This window comes from Pinus tabuliformis, chromosome 1_1, assembly GCF_031772625.1.
Source record: "Pinus tabuliformis cultivar Carrire ecotype Pingquan chromosome 1_1, CPIR1, whole genome shotgun sequence".
Lineage (NCBI taxonomy): Eukaryota > Viridiplantae > Streptophyta > Pinopsida > Pinales > Pinaceae > Pinus > Pinus tabuliformis.
Window position 1 is genome coordinate 400,742,900 of NC_142297.1, and position 17,990 is coordinate 400,760,889.

A 17,990-nucleotide genomic window follows, 5' to 3' on the forward strand; every position below is an offset into this window, starting at 1 on the left:
GAGAGAAAGAGGCATAGGTCGGGGGATACCTGTAGCAAATGTAGTTCTGCTAGATGAGATCTGGAATCTACGTACATGGATGGAGACAATTGAGATTGTTCAAAGGATAGCACCTAATGAAAGAGATGAAAATACTGCAGAAGAATCTTCTGAGGAAGAAGAAGAGGATGAAAGTGAAGTTGCCAAAGTTCTCAAGATATTGGCCAAAGCAAGTGGAAGACCAAAGGTGGAAATACCTTTGTATGATGGGAATCTCAATGTAGAAGATTTGATGGACTGGATCAGTTCATTGGATATGTATTTTGACTATGAGGAGGTTGATGATAAAAATAATGTGAAATTTGTAGTTACCAGATTGAAGGGTCATGCAGCGATCTAGTGGGATGAACTTCAAACATCTAGAGAAAGAAAAGGAAAGTCTAAGATTAAACAATGGGATAAAATGGTTAGTAGATTGAAAGCTAAACTTATACCAAAATATGATCAGTTAAATATTTTCAAACAGTTACATAATTTGAGGCAAAAAGGAATGATTGTCAAAGAATATACATAAGAGTTTTATAAGCTGAGTATTAGAGCAGGACATGCAGAGGATGACGTAGAGAAGGTAGCCATATACATCAATGGGTTGAGGTATGACATACAACATGAAATCATCTTGCTGAGTTTGAAGACAATTGAAGATGCCTATCAAGAAGCTTTGAAGGTAGAAGTGAAGATGTTGAGGAAGAAAAATCAAGATACAAAGGGAAAAGTTCAGCAAGAATTAGAGGAACTACCACACCAAGATTTTAGCTCCATCAGAGTGAAGCAGGAAGTTCAAGTAGTAGACCACCACAGAGAGGAGACTCTAGTAGAAGAAGATTTTCACCTAGAGGAAGAGGCCAAGGAAGAGAAATTCGGTGTTATACACGTGGAGAATGGGGACATGGATCATGGGACTATCCTCATAATAAAGTAACAAATTAGAGAAATGTGAATATGGGTGAGGCAAAGGAAGAAAAACCTCAAATTTAAAACAAGGAAGAACCACCTGAAGTAGGAGAATCCTTGTTGTTGAAAAGGGTATTACTTAAGGCAGAGAAATAGATAGGAGAACTAGCTCAGAGAAAGAGTTTATTTAGAACCACATGCAAATCCAAAGGAAAATGTTGTAAAGTGATAATTGACAATGGAAGCATTGATATCCTTGTTTCTACAAAAATGGTGGACAAGCTAGGATTAGTGAAAACGGTACACCCTACTCCTTACAAAGTATCTTGGATGCAAAAAGGACATCAGCTTATTGTGATAGAACAATGCAAAGTAGAAATCCAGATTGGTACTTATAAGGATGTGATATTGTGTGATGTAATGCCAATGGATGTATGCCATTTGTTGCTGGGAAGACCTTGGCAGTTTGATCGGAAAGCTATTCATGATGGGAGAAGAAATACTTACACTCTGGAGAAGGATGGAAATAAACACACACTGTTGCCATTGAAGGAGGAAGTAGGCAAAGAAGCGCTTGGAAACGGTATTATGTTGATGAGTGCGAAAGAATTGTTGTAAGAAGTCCAGAAGGATGAATAGATACATTTTGTTGTCATAAGGAGACCTAAGGTAATTTTGACTTCTACAAAATTATATGATTTACCTGAAGAAATCAAAACTCTGTTGAATGATTTTGTTGATATTATTGCAGATGAGCTACCAAATGTATTACCACCAATCAGGAGTATCATTCATCACATTGACCTGATACCTGGATCAAGTTTGCCAAACAAAGCAGCGTACAAATTAACTCCTCAAGGGAATGCAGAAGTTGGAAGACAAGTGCAAGAACTGATGGATAAAGGATTAATCAGAGAGAGTCTTAGTCCATGTGTTGTACCAACAGTACTCAGTCCAAAGAAAGGAGGTGAATGACATATTTGTACTGATTCCATAGCCATAAACAAGATTACTATCAGGTATATATTTCCTTTACCATGCATATATGATTTGATGGATTGTTTAAGTGGGTCAAAGTATTTTACTAAAATAGATCTAAAGAGTGGATACCATCAAATAAGGATTAGAGAAGGAGATGAATGGAAGACTGCATTTAAAACAAACAGTGGGTTGTATGAGTGGTTAGTGATGCCTTTTGGACTCACTAATGCACCCAACACATTCATGAGATTGATGAATGAAGTCTTGAAGGAATATGTAGGCAAGTTTGTCATTGTTTATCTTGATGATATTCTAGTTTTCAGTAGAAGCAAAGAAGAACATCTGGAGCATCTTAAGTTGGTTTTAAGAACTCTGCAGAAAGAGAAACTACTAATAAATCTGAAGAAATGTAGTTTCATGAAAGAAGAATTAGTCTATTTGGTATTTGTAGTTTCTAAAGAAGGTTTGAAAATGGACCTAGAGAAATTCCAAGCAATTTGGAACTGGCCTATTCCAAGAAATGTATTTGAGGTAAGAAGCTTTCATGGTCTTGCAAGTTTTTATAGAAAATTTATTAGGAATTTTAGTCATATTTTTGCACCAATTACTGAAACAATCAAAGAGACTAATAAGCCATTCAAGTGGACAGAAGCAGCAGACAGAAATTTTAAGTTGCTGAAGAAGAAAATTACAGAGAAACCAATTTTAGCTTTCCCTGATTTTGGAAAAAAATTTCAAGTTGAAACTGATGCTAGTGGAGTTGCAATTTAGTGAGAAACTAAATGAAGCTAAGAATAAATATTCTTCTTATGATAAAGAATTTTATGCTATTGTGCAAGCTCTAAAAAAATGGAGACATTATTTGATACCAAAGGAGTTTGTATTATATTATGACAATCATGCATTACAATTCATAAACAACCAGCCAAAATTGAACCAGAAACATGCCAAGTGGGTAGAGTATTTACAGTGCTTTACTTTTGTGATAAAACATACAAGTGGTAAGTTGAACAAAGTTGTTGATGCTCTAAGAAGGGTAAATTTTTTTGTGCAAGAATTAAGAGTTGCTGTTGTAGGATTTTAAGAAATGATTGATATGTATAAAGATGATGCAGAATTCAAAGATATTTATGCAGTTGTACAAAATCCAATAGTTCATAATAGAAGCTAGTGGTTGGATTATCTTATCCAAGGAGGTTTACTGTTTAAAGGTAACAAATTGTGCATTCCCAAATGTTCTATGGGGAAAACATAATTAAGGAAAAACACAATGGAAGATTATCTAGTCACTTTTGACAAGACAAAACCTTTGCTCAGGTAAATGCTTTTTACTATTGGCCAAAGATGCAAACTAATGTTAATAAATTTGTTGAAATGTGCAAAATATGTCAGCATGCCAAAGGGAGAAGCCAAAATATAGGATTGTACCAACCATTGCCAATACCAAACCGACAATGGGATGTAATTAGTATGGATTTTGTTTTGGGGTTTGTTGTACCTTAAGAAACCAATTTCCTAGCTGTGTAGAAATTGTGCTTAAGACATTAATGTTTATAATTATTTTCACTTGTTTGTCACTTAATTGTATGTTGTATTCTCAAATGAAGGACCTGAAAGACTTTTTTTAAACCCTCAATACTTAGGTGACATGAAAATCTCAGAATGCCATCTGATTGTTGAAACAAAGATTGAAGACGTCATAAACAATATGTTGTTTTACACAAAATCTACTATCTATGACACTTTGAGAAGTTAAAGATAATATGTTGTCTTACACAGAAGCTACTATCTGTAACTTTAGGATAATTGCAGAGATGGGAACTTCAAGTATAGGAGCGCTATTTTAAGGGATTTTAACTTCATTTACATAAGCAAATAAAGGCCTCCAACTTCATTACCACACTTAAAGGAAGAAAACATTTGATGACACATAATAGAGAAGTCACAAAATCATACCCAACAATGTATGGAAAACTTTTGATTCTTCATTAATCAACAGTTGTATCAGGAATACAGTGGCCTAGTCTCCGGGTTCTCCAAAGTTCAAACATTTTTTTTCTATAATCTTGCCTCTTTATACATCATAGGATAGTTAATAACCACCCAAAACTATCAAACTACCTAATTGTCCTCAAACTGGTTTGAAGTAAAAATTATTACAGAATATTACATAGAGGGTAAAAAACACCTCATTCTCAAGAAAATAAAATAACAAGAAGTAACAGAAATTAGAAGGTGATGGTTGTTCGGAGTTAGAATTTGTAGCTTGAGCCTGCGGTTATGTTGATGTATCTCTGTGTTGCTCTACCATCCATTAATGAGGTATGAATGATTGAGGAAGAACTTACTTGCTTAGTCATGGAATCTGGTGGGTGACATGGGGAATTAACAGATGAAAGCAATGGAAGATGTGGAATGAGTGACGTGGGGTGGAAAGCTTTCGAAGCTGACTGCAAGGGTAAAGAATGTATGGGAGCTTCAATGAGGTTGAACTCCCACAGTAATTTCTAGCCACACATTGCAATCAACCATGCTAACATCACGATCAACTGTAGGGGTTGAGCTTTAATTAATCTTCATGCTCATTGTTGCCCCACAGCACACCTCAACGTATTTATCAAGCTATCGCTTGATCGTGCCTCTTGAACCTGCATGACCTTTAGCATATGGCAAACCTTCGGTTACCACAGAACTCAAAGAATCAAAATTCTGGTTCATAAACCTGTCACGTTCGCCTTTTCAATGCCCCCTTCACTTCCATACGGACTCGATAGGAAATAAAAACTACCAGTTCATGATTTATTGGGTTCAATCTTAAAGATAAAACCCGAGAACTTATCGACTAGATATTCGTCGGCGTCATACGGACCTGATAAGTAATATAACTGTCACTTAATGATTTATCGGTTCCAATTTCAAAGATAGAACCTAATTACTTTCCAACCCCATATCCTTCAAATCCTGTCTCTTTCGATGGACGGCTGAGATTGGCCCGGACATTAACGGATTAAACTGTATTTGATACACCTTCGCGTCCGATCTCCAAAATAAACCCCATTCTAGTTAACTACACAATTACCGTTAGATTTGTGGCCTGTTGATTGGATGAGCCAGATCTTCTTGCGGGATTATCACTTAAATATTTGGTTTTTCTTTCATATTTTTTATTTTTCTTTCATTTTGTGAGAAAACTGAGATTAAAACTTAAATAACAATGGATGCTACAACATCTGGCTCCACCTTGGGATAATTCTTTTGCCACAAAAGTGCTAAGAACCACAAATCAGTGCCTTCACCTCGGGCATGGAGTCATATATTTCTTAACCAATTCAAATTCTATGTCATTTGTACACTGAATTCACTCTGGTATCTACAATGATAGGATGCTTATGCTTCAGAACTGGAAGTAATGCTTGAGGTACTGCCCATTGACAGTGATCTAAAAATGAGATCTTAAATCAATATAAAGGTATTATAGACTCATGTGCAGGAATGCCTATATTACTTAGTGCAAAGAATTGAAAAGATTGCGAATAATATAGACAATGAGCAGTTAGAAAACATAACAGACACACACATCAACACAACAAATAATCAAGGAGTTTACCAGACTTCCTGGCTACGTCTCCTGGTCCAACTTTCAATGTAGACCTCTATATTATGTCTTCAAGAGCAGATTATTACAAGTGTCAGCTCAAACAGAGTCTCAACACAACAGTGACAAAAAAAGGGGGATTTACTTGAAATCCTCAAGTCTACAAGAGTACACAGACTCTCCCTCTTGCTCTCTGTCTTCTGCTTTCTCTTTGTCTCAGCAACCACCTCCCTCTGTCTCTGCCATTGAATGGCTTTTAACCCTATCGACATTGTCAGTTTGCATTCCTTTCTCGGGCTTTCTGGCTCCCGACCCTTGTCTGTTCATCTCCCTTTCAAGATTTAAACAATCATTGTAAAATGCTGAAGGTATGGTGGCCACTTGTTTGTAATGGAAACGACCACTGGCGCAGGTGAAATCCCAGAAACACTCTTCTCTGTTTACATAGAGAAATACATAGAATACACTGAAAAATCCGACAAAACACTTTTTATCAGACTCAAATAATATCCAATCATGTCCCTAATCCATATCGAGTCTGTGTTATATTGTTGTCGCAAACACCATTGATCTGCGACCTTCCAATCCAACGACTGACAGCCATTTCGGGCGGCCCATTTAGCTATTCTAGGATGGGGAGTCGGTCCTGGTGGGGAAATCGTGGACACTTTTCCATATTTTGTATCTGGGGTACTTCACTTAATTTCTTCTGCGGTTTTAGGTTTTGGTGGTATTTATCATGCACTCATAGGACCCGAAACTTTAGAAGAATCTTTTCCATTCTTTGGCTATGTATGGAAAGATAGAAACAAAATGACCACAATTTTGGGTATTCACCTAATCTTGCTAGGTGTTGGTGCTTTTCTTCCAGTGCTAAAAGCTTTGTATTTTGGAGGTGTATATGATACTTGGGCTCCTTGCGGTGGAGATGTAAGAAAAATTATGAACCCGACACTTAACCCAAGTGTTATATTTGGTTATTTACTGAAATATCCTTTCGGAGGAGAAGGATGGATCATTAGCGTGGACAATCTAGAAGATGTAATTGGAGGACATGTATGGTTAGGTTCCATTTGTATCTTCGGTGGTATCTGGCATATCTTAACCAAACCTTTTGCATGGGCTTGCCGTGCATTCGTATGGTCCGGAGAAGCTTATTTGTCCTATAGTTTAGCGGCTCTATCCCTCTTTGGTTTTATTGCTTGTTGTTTTGTTTGGTTCAACAATACCGTTTATCCCAGTGAATTTTATGGGCCCACCGGCCCAGAAGCCTCTCAAGCTCAAGTGTTTACTTTTTTAGTTAGAGACCAACGTCTTCGAGCTAGTGTGGGGTCTGCCCAAGGACCTACTGGTTTAGGTAAATACCTTATGCGTTCTCTGACTGGAGAAATTATCTTTGGAGGGGAAATGATGCGTTTTTGGGATCTCCGTGCTCCTTGGTTGGAACCCCTAAGGGGCCCTAATGGTTTGGATCTGAGCAAGTTGAGAAAAGACATACAGCCTTGGCAGGAACGACGTTCAGCAGAATATATGACTCATGCTCCTTTAGGTTCTTTAAATTTTGTGGGTGGTGTAGCTACCGAAATCAATGCGGTGAATTATGTCTCTCCCCGAAGTTGGTTATCCACCTCCCATTTCGTTCTAGGATTTTTCTTCTTCGTAGGTCATTTGTGGCATGCGGGAAGGGCTCGTGCAGCTGCAGCAGGATTTGAGAAAGGGATTGATCGTGATTTCGAACCTGTCCTTTCCATGACTCCTCTTAACTGAAACAATAGATCAAACCAGATGGAAGAAAAATCGATTCAATTTCATTACATCTATCTCCCATATCGGCGGGATAGGAGTCTTTTCAAATACTCTTTTTCCAACTGGATCCTTGTAGCTCGGCTATATACAGCCGAGCTATTCTCTTTTTTTTTTTATTGGACCGGTAAATGCAATTGTTGAAAAACAAAAGGAGAGAGAGGGATTTGAACCCTCGATAGTTTTTTTATCTATACCGGTTTTCAAGACCGGAGCCATTAACCACTCGGCCATCTCTCCCGTGGACAACTTCTATTCTACCCCTTCGTATAATCCCTAACTATAAGCATAAAGTCGGGTCGATACCAACTATACCTGTGACATATGATGATTTTTCATCATCTGGAATGGAAAAAAAAGAAAAGAATTTCCCTCTCCTCTCACACTCAAATATCAAATTGAAAAAGTTTGAAAGCTCGATCAATTTATGGTCAAATCCTTTCCATAGTGCATTTGATCAGAATTGAAAATTGGGGATCGGATGGTATAGTCTATTCAATCTGTTGGGAGCTTGTAAGATCACAACCATGACTATTGCTTTCCAATCGGCTGTGTTTGCATTATTTGCTATTTCATTTTTACTAGTGATTGGTGTACCTGTTGCACTTGCCTCTCCCGATGGTTGGTCAAGTAGCAAAAATGTTGTATTTTCGGGTGTATCATTATGGATCGGATCAGTCCTTTTTGTAGGTATCCTTAATTCTTTCATATCTTAGATATGTTCTAGATGTTTTAGGTTCACACTCCCTCCCCCTCCTCCCGGAGGGCTTTATAGATTTTCTGAAGGGCCTTTTACTTCAGGCCCAAGGAGGAGGGGTTTTCCATATCCGTAATTGAATTAATAATTGGACCATTCAAAAATGGTATCTACTTACGAATGGGATTGAACATATATGTATTTTCCATTTCAATTATATGAATATCTATATATTCATATAATTGAAATGCGGGTATGGTTGAATGGTAAAATTTCTCTTTGCCAAGGAGAAGATGCGGGTTCGATCCCCGCTACCCGCCCTTCACATGGAATATGAAAAAAGAATAGTTCATGTATTGATCGTTTCTTTTCCTCACTTATAATTCAATTATAAATTGATAAGTGAGAGAGCAAAGGCGGTTTCCTCTCTCCTGCGAGATGCTATTTGTCGGCAGGTGTATGGAATCAGGCGGAGCCCATCCAATACCACTTATCGCCTTAGGCTCGCTCAAAATCGCACTTACCACAGAACTCAAATAACATAAAGCCACATCTATAAACTTTTTGGGTCTGGCTTTATCGCTTCAGGTCATTTCCTTTTGTATTTCGTTTTTATAACGTAAATGAGCAAATACACAGAAAAATCTCGAAAAATCCTTTTATATTGAAACTCAGATTATATCAAGCCACATCTATAATTCCTTTCGGGTCCGGCTTTATCGCATGTCAACGGCCCTTTGTATTACCCAATCGCCGATCACTCTAATCGGCCTTATCAGCTATCGGCGCATCGCACGACCCGCAGTTCATTGTCATCACCCCTTGTGTTGTTGTGATGCGATAAATTGCAATCACATATCGCTTACGCCTCAAGCCCTCGGTAAGTCCTCCTTTGCGTTATAGCAATGCGATATTGTGAGTTGATATGGACCGTTGATCTGTGCACTCAATCAACGGTCCTCGTTAAATTGCGTTGATCGCTATCATGATTTCCATAAGGCTGCCTCCGATATACTCTGTTGGCCTCTCCCGATTGCGATATCCCGATTCAATCTGGACCGTTGATCTGTCTGATCCAACGGCTCTGGTGCAGCGGTGTTTGAACCTCTGATAGCTCTGTTTTCCACCATTCTTTAGTGTTTTCCTCTTCGATAGGGTTTTTCGATAGTTTTAAAGACTTAGACTTAGAGGGTTTAGGATCCATTTTGGATCACACCTTCCCACTGAAAAGCTTTTGGACCACCAAAAGTTGGTTTTTAGGCATCGATCAAGTGAGGATACAACTCCCTCACTTGTTTAACTTCTATCCATTGTGCTTTTCTTGGATTTGAACCGTTGAGCCCTATTCTCAGGTACTCAACATCCCCTCCACGTATAGTTCTCACCTTCCTGTCTAGAACTGCATATTCCTGTAACTCATTGAGATATTCAGGCAACAGATCCCCAATAGAAGGAAACTGACTTTGCTCTTCAAGATATTCAATCAATGAAGGTTCATACAATCTCAAGTTTTATGCATTAATGACTGAATAGATCTGCATATAAGCTGGCAAATCAAGGAGAAAAGCATTTTCACCAATTTTATCAAGTATCTTGAAAGGTCCATACCTTACTGGTTTTAGCTTCTTACCTTCACCTTGCATTCTGTCTTTGCTGATGTATAGCCAGAATTGATCACCAACTTGGAAACTATGCTCAACCCGATGCTTGTCATGTCTTTCCTTGTACTTGGCTTAACTTCTTTCCAGTTGTTCCTGTACTGCCTGGTGAATTTCCTGGATTTGTTCAATGAACTTGGTTGCTTTGTCCACATCACTATGTCCATTAACTGCTACGTCTTTACCAAAGACAAAATCCAAGGGAGACTTTGGTATAAAACCAAAACAAGTCTCAAAAGGATATCTCTAAGTAGAAGAGTGCTTGGCACGGTTGTAAGCATGCTGCACATAACACAAATTCTCATCCCAAAGCTTGGGATGCTTGCTGCAATAGCCTCTGAGTAATTGGATTATTGTCCTGTTGACCACTTCTGTCTAGCCATCTGTCTTTGGATGAAATGTTGTGCTCTTCTTCAACCTGGTGTCCATAAACTCCCATAGACTTGACCAAAACTTCCCAACAAATCGAGAATCTCGATCACATACAATAGAAGTGGGTAACCCGAAATGAACCCATACATTCTGAAAGAAAAACTTTTCTATTTGTTCAATTGTAAGCTACTTGTTACATGGTATCAGAATACACATTTTACTGAACGTATCCACAACAACATACAAATAATCATGACCCTTTCTAGCTCTTGGAAATCCCCCAACAAAGTCCATGGAAACACTTTCCCGAGGATGAGAAGGAATTGGAAGTGGAGTGTACAAGCCTAATTTTCTATTAATGGGCTTGCTTGTAGGACACATAGTACACCCTTTGATATATCTAGAAACTGCCTCATGCATTCTTGGCCAATAGCAGAACCTTTGTAATTGTGCAACTGTTTTACTTACACCAAAATGACCTGATATTAGAGAAGTATGTGCTTCTCGAATTATGTTAATTCTTTCAGTTTATGGAATGCATAACTTTCCAAAATGATATAAGAGTTAGTCCTTTACATAATAATCCAATTATTCTACCTATTTTCCATGACTTAAAGTTGCATATACATCTTTAAAATCTACATCTTGAGCATATTGTTCAATGTAACTTTCATGCATTAATGAGTTATGCTTAAGTATAGTAGATGCATTTATGATTGGTATTGACAACATGTCTGCAACCTTATTGTGTATGCCCTTCTTATACTTGATGACAAGATGAAATTACTGTAGAAAACCCGTCCACCTATAATTTCTTGATTGCTGCAATTTAGTTTGTGAGTGCAAATATTGAGGTGGTTGATGATTTGTATGTATGATTATTTCCTTACCCATTAGGTAATGTTTCCACTTTTTCACACTTTTTACTAATGCATACAATTCTTTATCATATGTGGGATAATTAACTACTGTAGAAGTAAATGTTTCAGAATGATAACATATGGGTTTTCCATGTTGCATCAACACTGCTCCCATGGCATAGTCACTGGCATTTGTCTCAATCTCAAATGGATGTTGAAGATCTGGCAGTGCTAGTATTAGTGTTGTACTAATTTTCTCTTTTAAGGCGTCGAAGGCTTTTTGCTGCTTTCCTCCCCACTGAAACACCTGTTTCAATCCTATTAAAGCATGTAAGGGAGATGCAATCAATGAAAAGTTAGCAATAAACTTTCTCCAGTATTGTGCTACCCCTAGGAAACTCCTAACCTATGTAGCAGATTTGGGTTTAGGCCAGTTCACAATGACTTCAACCTTAGAGGGACCTATCTTCAATTCACCACCCCCTACAATATGACCCAAATAATTTAAAGATGTTCTGCCAAATTCACATTTTTACATAGATAATTTCTCTTTTTAAAACATCTAAAGTCTGTTTTACATGCTTTACATGGTCTTCCCATGTCTTACTAAAAACAAGAATTTCATCTAAATAAACAATTACAAAATCATCAATAAAAGGTCTGAGTACATCATTCATAACTCTCATAAATGTAGCAGGCACATTAGTTAAGCCAAAAGACATAACTAACCATTCATAAAGTCCTTGCTTTGTCTTGAAAGTAGTCTTCCATGCATCATGTTCTGCAACTCTGACCTCATGATAACCACTGTGTAAGTCTAACTTAGAAAAGTAAACTGCTTCTTTCAATTGATCTAATAGATCATCAATATGAGGAAGAGGATAACCATTCTTGATCATTATTTTATTTAGTTCTCTATAATTAATGCACATTCTCCATGATCCATCTTTCTTTCTCACCAACACGATTGGAGATCCACATGGTGATGTGTTGGCCTCTCCCGATTGCGATATCCTGATTCAATCTGGACTATTGATCTGTCTGATCCAACGGCTCTGGTGCAGCGGTGTTTGAACCTCTGATAGCTCTGTTTTCCACCATTCTTTAGTGTTTTCCTCTTCGATAGGGTTTTTTGATAGTTTTAAAGACTTAGACTTAGAGGGTTTAGGATCCATTTTGGATCACACCTTCCCACTGAAAAGCTTTTGGACCACCAAAAGTTGGTTTTTAGGCATCGATCAAGTGAGGATACAACTCCCTCACTTGTTTAACTTCTATCCATTGTGCTTTGCTTGGATTTGAACCTTTGAGCCCTATTCTCAGGTACTCAACATCCCCTCCACGTATAGTTCTCACCTTCCTGTCTAGAACTGTATATTCCTGTAACTCATTGAGATATTCAGGCAACAGATCCTCAATAGAAGGAAACGGACTTTTCTCTTCAAGATATTCAATCAATGAAGGTTCATACAATCTCAAGTTTTCTGCATTAATGACTGAATATATCTGCATATAAGCTGGAAAATCAAGGAGAAAGGCATTTTCACCAATTTTATCAAGTATCTTGAAAGGTCCATACCTTATTGGTTTTAGCTTCTTACCTTCACCTTGCATTCGGTCTTTGCTGATGTATAGCCAGAATTGATCACCAACTTGGAAACTATGCTCAACCCGATGCTTGTCATGTCTTTCCTTGTACTTGGCTTAACTTCTTTCCAGTTGTTCCTGTATTGCCTGGTGAATTTCTTGGATTTGTTCAATGAACTTGGTTTCTTTGTCCACATCACTATGTCCATTAACTGCTACGTCTTTACCAAAGACAAAATCCAAGGGAGACTTTGGTATAAAACCAAAACAAGTCTCAAAAGGATATCTCTAAGTAGAAGAGTGCTTGGCACGGTTGTAAGCATGCTGCACATAACACAAATTCTCATCCCAAAGCTTGGGATGCTTGCTGCAATAGCCTCTGAGCAATTGGAGTATTTTCCTATTGACCACCTCTGTTTGGCCATCTGTCTTTGGATGAAATGTTGTGCTGTTCTTCAACCTGGTGTCCATAAACTCCCATAGACTTGACCAAAACTTCCCAACAAATCGAGAATCTCGATCACATACAATAGAAGTGGGTAACCCGAAATGGACCCATACATTCTGAAAGAAAAACTTTTCTATTTGTTCAATTGTAAGCTACTTGTTACATGGTATCAGAATAAACATTTTACTGAACGTATCCACAACAACATACAAATAATCATGACCCTTTCTAGCTTTTGGAAATCCCCCAACAAAGTCCATGGAAACACTTTCCCAAGGATGAGAAGGAATTGGAAGTGGAGTGTACAAGCCTAATTATCTATTAATGGGCTTGCTTGTAGGACACATAGTACACCCTTTGATATATCTAGAAACTGCCTCATGCATTCTTGGCCAATAGCAGAACCTTTGTAATTGTGCAACTGTTTTACTTACACCAAAATGACCTGATATTAGAGAAGTATGTGCTTCTCGAATTATGTTAATTCTTTCAGTTTATGGAATGCATAACTTTCCAAAACGATATAAGAGTTGGTCCTTTACATAATAATCCAATTATTCTACCTGTTTTCCATGACTTAAAGTTGCATATACATCTTTAAAATCTACATCTTGAGCATATTGTTCAATGTAACTTTCATGCATTACTGAGTTATGCTTAAGTATAGTAGATGCATTTATGATTGGTCTTGATAACATGTCTGCAACCTTATTGTGTATGCCCTTCTTATACCTGATGACAAGATGAAATTACTGTAGAAAACCCATCCACCTATAATGTCTTGATTGTTGCAATTTAGTTTGTGAGTGCAAATATTGAGGTGGTTGATGATTTGTATGTATGATTATTTCCTTACCCATTAGGTAATGTTTCCACTTTTTCACACTTTTTACTAATTCATACAATTCTTTATCATATGTGGGATAATTAACTACTGTAGAAGTAAATGTTTCAGAATGATAACATATGGGTTTTCCATGTTGCATCAACACTGCTCCCATGGCATAGTCACTGGCATTTGTCTCAATCTCAAATGGATGTTGAAGATCTGGCAGTGCTAGTATTAGTGTTGTACTAATTTTCTCTTTTATGGCGTCGAAGGCTTTTTGCTGCTTTCCTTCCCACTAAAACACCTGTTTCAATCCTATTAAAGCATGTAAGGGAGCTGCAATCAATGAAAAGTTAGCAATAAACTTTCTCCAGTATTGTGCTACCCCTAGGAAACTCCTAACCTATGTAGCAGATTTGGGTTTAGGCCAGTTCACAATGACTTCAACCTTAGAGGGACCTATCTTCAATTCACCACCCCCTGCAATATGACCCAAATAATTTAAAGATGTTCTGCCAAATTCACATTTTTACATTTTTACATAGATAATTTCTCTTTTTAAAACATCTAAAGTCTGTTTTACATGCTTTACATGGTCTTCCCATGTCTTACTAAAAACAAGAATTTCATCTAAATAAACAATTACAAAATCATCAATAAAAGGTCTGAGTACATCATTCATAACTCTCATAAATGTAGCAGGCACATTAGTTAAGCCAAAAGACATAACTAACCATTCATAAAGTCCTTGCTTTGTCTTGAAAGTAGTCTTCCATGCATCCTGTTCTGCAACTCTGACCTCATGATAACCACTGTGTAAGTCTAACTTAGAAAAGTAAATTGATTCTTTCAATTGATCTAATAGATCATCAATACGAGGAAGAGGATAACCATTCTTGATCATTATTTTATTTAGTTCTCTATAATTAATGCACATTCTCCATGATCCATCTTTCTTTCTCACCAGCACGATTGGAGATCCACATGGTGATGTGCTTGGTCATATAAACCCTTTTTTGAGCAACTCATGTACCTGCTTCTTTATCTCTGCATTTTCTATAGATGACAACTTGTACATTCCAATGTTAGGTAATGGAGCATCTTGTTGTAGAGAAATATCATGTACTATTTTCCTTATGGGTGGTAGATCTTTAGGTTCTTGAAATAGGATATCATATTCTGAAACAACTTTAACTAAATCAACTTTATGTTTAGAATCACAGCCTTTAAATGCATTGGATTTTTCAGGATCCTTTGCCTTTACAACCATTAGTAAAAATTGTTTACCTGAATTCACAATTCTTTTCATCTGTCCTGAATTTATGAGAGAATAATTACCTTTGAGTTTATGAGCTCTTACAATATATTCTATTCCATTTTTAGTGAGTTGATACTTATTTTCAGCTCTATAGAAAATAGCTTTCCTATCATACAAGTATGGACTTCCCAAAAAAAGACCACATATATCCAATGGAACTATATCTAACTCAACCTCATCTACAAATGTTGATCCAGTAGAAAACCTAAGTTTACATTGTCTTGTTACTTGTAGCTTTGTTTTATCACACACCCAACCTAATGGATATGGCTTCTCATGAGGTTTTGTTTGTAATCCCAACTTCTTTACAGTTGTTTCAAAAATAAAATTTACTTGTGATCCACTATCAAGCAAAGTATCAATCTTATTGTGCTTGGAAATTACTCTAATATGAAAAGGCTCGTTTCTTTATCTCTCATTACTTTCATTATCAACAGATTGTGTAGAATGACTAGTGGATGCTTCAGAATCTTTACCTTTAATACTTGTGGCTGTAAATATTGTTTCATCACCTGAATATGATCCCAAGTCCTGTTGAACAGCTGCAGCATTCTTTCTCTCCTTACCACCAAACTTCTTAGGTATTTGTTCTGGATGCAAAGACTAGTAGTGTGCCTCATAGTGTCCTTCTTTCTTGCAATGAGTGCATGAAGGTTTATCCTTCTTTACAATGTTTTCTTTCCTCTCCTTCCATTTCAGTTTCTTCTTTTCCTTGTTCTTGCTTACAGAATATTTAGATGTTCCCCCAATCTCTGGATTTAAATTCTTACCTCTAGATTTTAGATGTGTGGCTTGAATTGATACATCATCTAAGCTAGTGGGATTAAACATGAGAATAGTATGCTTTAAATAGCTATGAAGACCACCTATATACTTCAATAAAGTCTCAGGTGAGTCTAATGATATTCCTAGAGTTAAAGCTCTCTTTCTGAATTCCTGAGTATAACTCTGTACACTCTGACCCTTCAACTAGTGAAGAGTTTGCGAACTCATCATTGCCTACTGCATGTAAGCTAAAGGATAGAATTTCTTTTTGATAGCAGAAACAATTTCATTCCAGATAGAAATGATTTTACCATGTTTTTGCAGATCAGCTTGTCTCTTGCCTTCCCACCATACTAGTGCAGTTCCTCCAAGTCGAAGGCTAGCTAGCTAAATCTTTCTCCTTTCTGAATCAATGTTATGCACCCTGCAATATACATCAATCTGTCTTATTCAATTATCTAGCTTCTCTGCATTTAGTTCTCCATCATAAATTGGCAAATCAAACTTCACATCTAATTTAATAAAATAAGTTTTATTCTTTTCTTATCAAGGCTAGTTTTATGCAAAGAAGATGATGAGGATGATGAAGGTGATGATGGAGGAGATGGTGGAGGAGGCATTTCCCCTTTCCTTTTGCCTTCTGGAGGGGCAACTAGAAACGGTTCCTCTGCTCCTTTATCTAGTTTAGTTGTTGAAGTGCTTTCACCACGACCCTTATTAAATTCTAGATACATCTCTTCCACCATGGCTTGCATGGCCTTAAAAATTTCTATAAATTGAGATTTTGATCCCAATGGAGCTTCTTCTGCCTTTCTCCTCTAAGAATAGATTCTTCCAATCTATGGATTAGCCTCAACAAGTTCTCCTTCTCCTAGTCTGAGCTTTAATCTAATTAGCATTCAAAATCCAACACAAGCTTGTCTAACCTTAACAAAACCAAATGCTATGATACCACTTGATCTAAAATTGAGATCTTAAATCAATATAAAGGTATTACAGACTCATGTGTAGGAATGCCTATATTACTTAGTGCAACGGATTGAAAAGATTGCGAATAATATAGACAATGAGTAGTTATAAAACATAACAGACACACACATCAACACAACAAATAATCAAGGAGTTCACCAGACTTCCTGGCTACGTCTCCTCGTCCAGCTTTTAGTGTCGACCTCTATATTATGTCTTCAAGAGCAGATTATTACAAGTGTGAGCTTAAATCAAGTCTCAACACAACATTGACAAAACAACAAGGATTTACTTGAAATCCTCAAGTCTACAAGAGTACACAGACTCTCCCTCTTGCTCTCTGTCTTCTACTTTCTCTCTGTCTTAGCAACTACCTCCCTCTGTTTCTGCCATTGAATGGATTTTAAGCCTATCAACGTTGTTGGTTTGCATTCCTTTCTCGGGATTTCTGGCTCACGACCCATGTTTGTTCATCTCCCTTTCGAGCGCTAAACAATCATTGTAAAACACTAAAGGTATGGTGGCCACCTATTTGTAACGGAAAGGACCACTGGTGCGGGTGAAATCCCAGAAACACTCTTCTCTGTTTACATAGAGAAATACATAGAGTAAACTGAAAAATCTGACAAAACACTTTCTATCGCACTTCAAATAATATCCAATTGCGTCCCTAATCCCTATTGGATCCATCTTATATCGAGGTCGCAATCCCACCGTTGATCTGCGACCTTCCAGTCCAACAGCTGACAGCCATTTCGGGCGACCCATTTGCACAGAGCTTACCCGCCCAAAAAGGCGGTTTCCTCTCTCCTGCGGGGTGCTATGTGTGAGCTGGTGTATGGAATCCGGTGGAGCGCATCCAATACCACTTACTTCCTAAGGCCTGCCTGAAATCCCGCTTACCACGAAACTCAAATAACATAAAGCCACATCTATAAACCTTTCGGGTCCGCCTTTATCGCTTCAGGTCATTTCCTTTTGCATTTCGGTTTTATAATAGAAATGCGCAAATATACAAAAAAAGCATGAATATCCTTTTATATCGGAACTCAAATTATATCAGGCCGTGTCTATAATTCCTTTCGGGTTCAGCTTTATCGCATGTCAATGACCCTTTGTATTACCTGATTGCCTATCGCTCTAATCAGCCTTATCGGTTATCAACGCATCGCATG

The 17,990-nt window shown here is 37.5% G+C and overlaps 2 non-coding genes across 2 annotated transcripts; one reads left to right on the top strand and one right to left on the bottom strand.

Moving 5' to 3' along the window:
- Nucleotides 1–7,464: 7,464 nt before the first annotated feature.
- TRNAS-UGA (transfer RNA serine (anticodon UGA)) lies at nt 7,465–7,552 on the bottom strand. Its single transcript has one exon. It is a non-coding gene; the product is annotated as a tRNA-Ser (tRNA).
- Nucleotides 7,553–8,258: 706 nt separating this feature from the next.
- Nucleotides 8,259–8,329, top strand: TRNAG-GCC (transfer RNA glycine (anticodon GCC)). The gene has a single exon. It is a non-coding gene; the product is annotated as a tRNA-Gly (tRNA).
- Nucleotides 8,330–17,990: the final 9,661 nt, after the last annotated feature.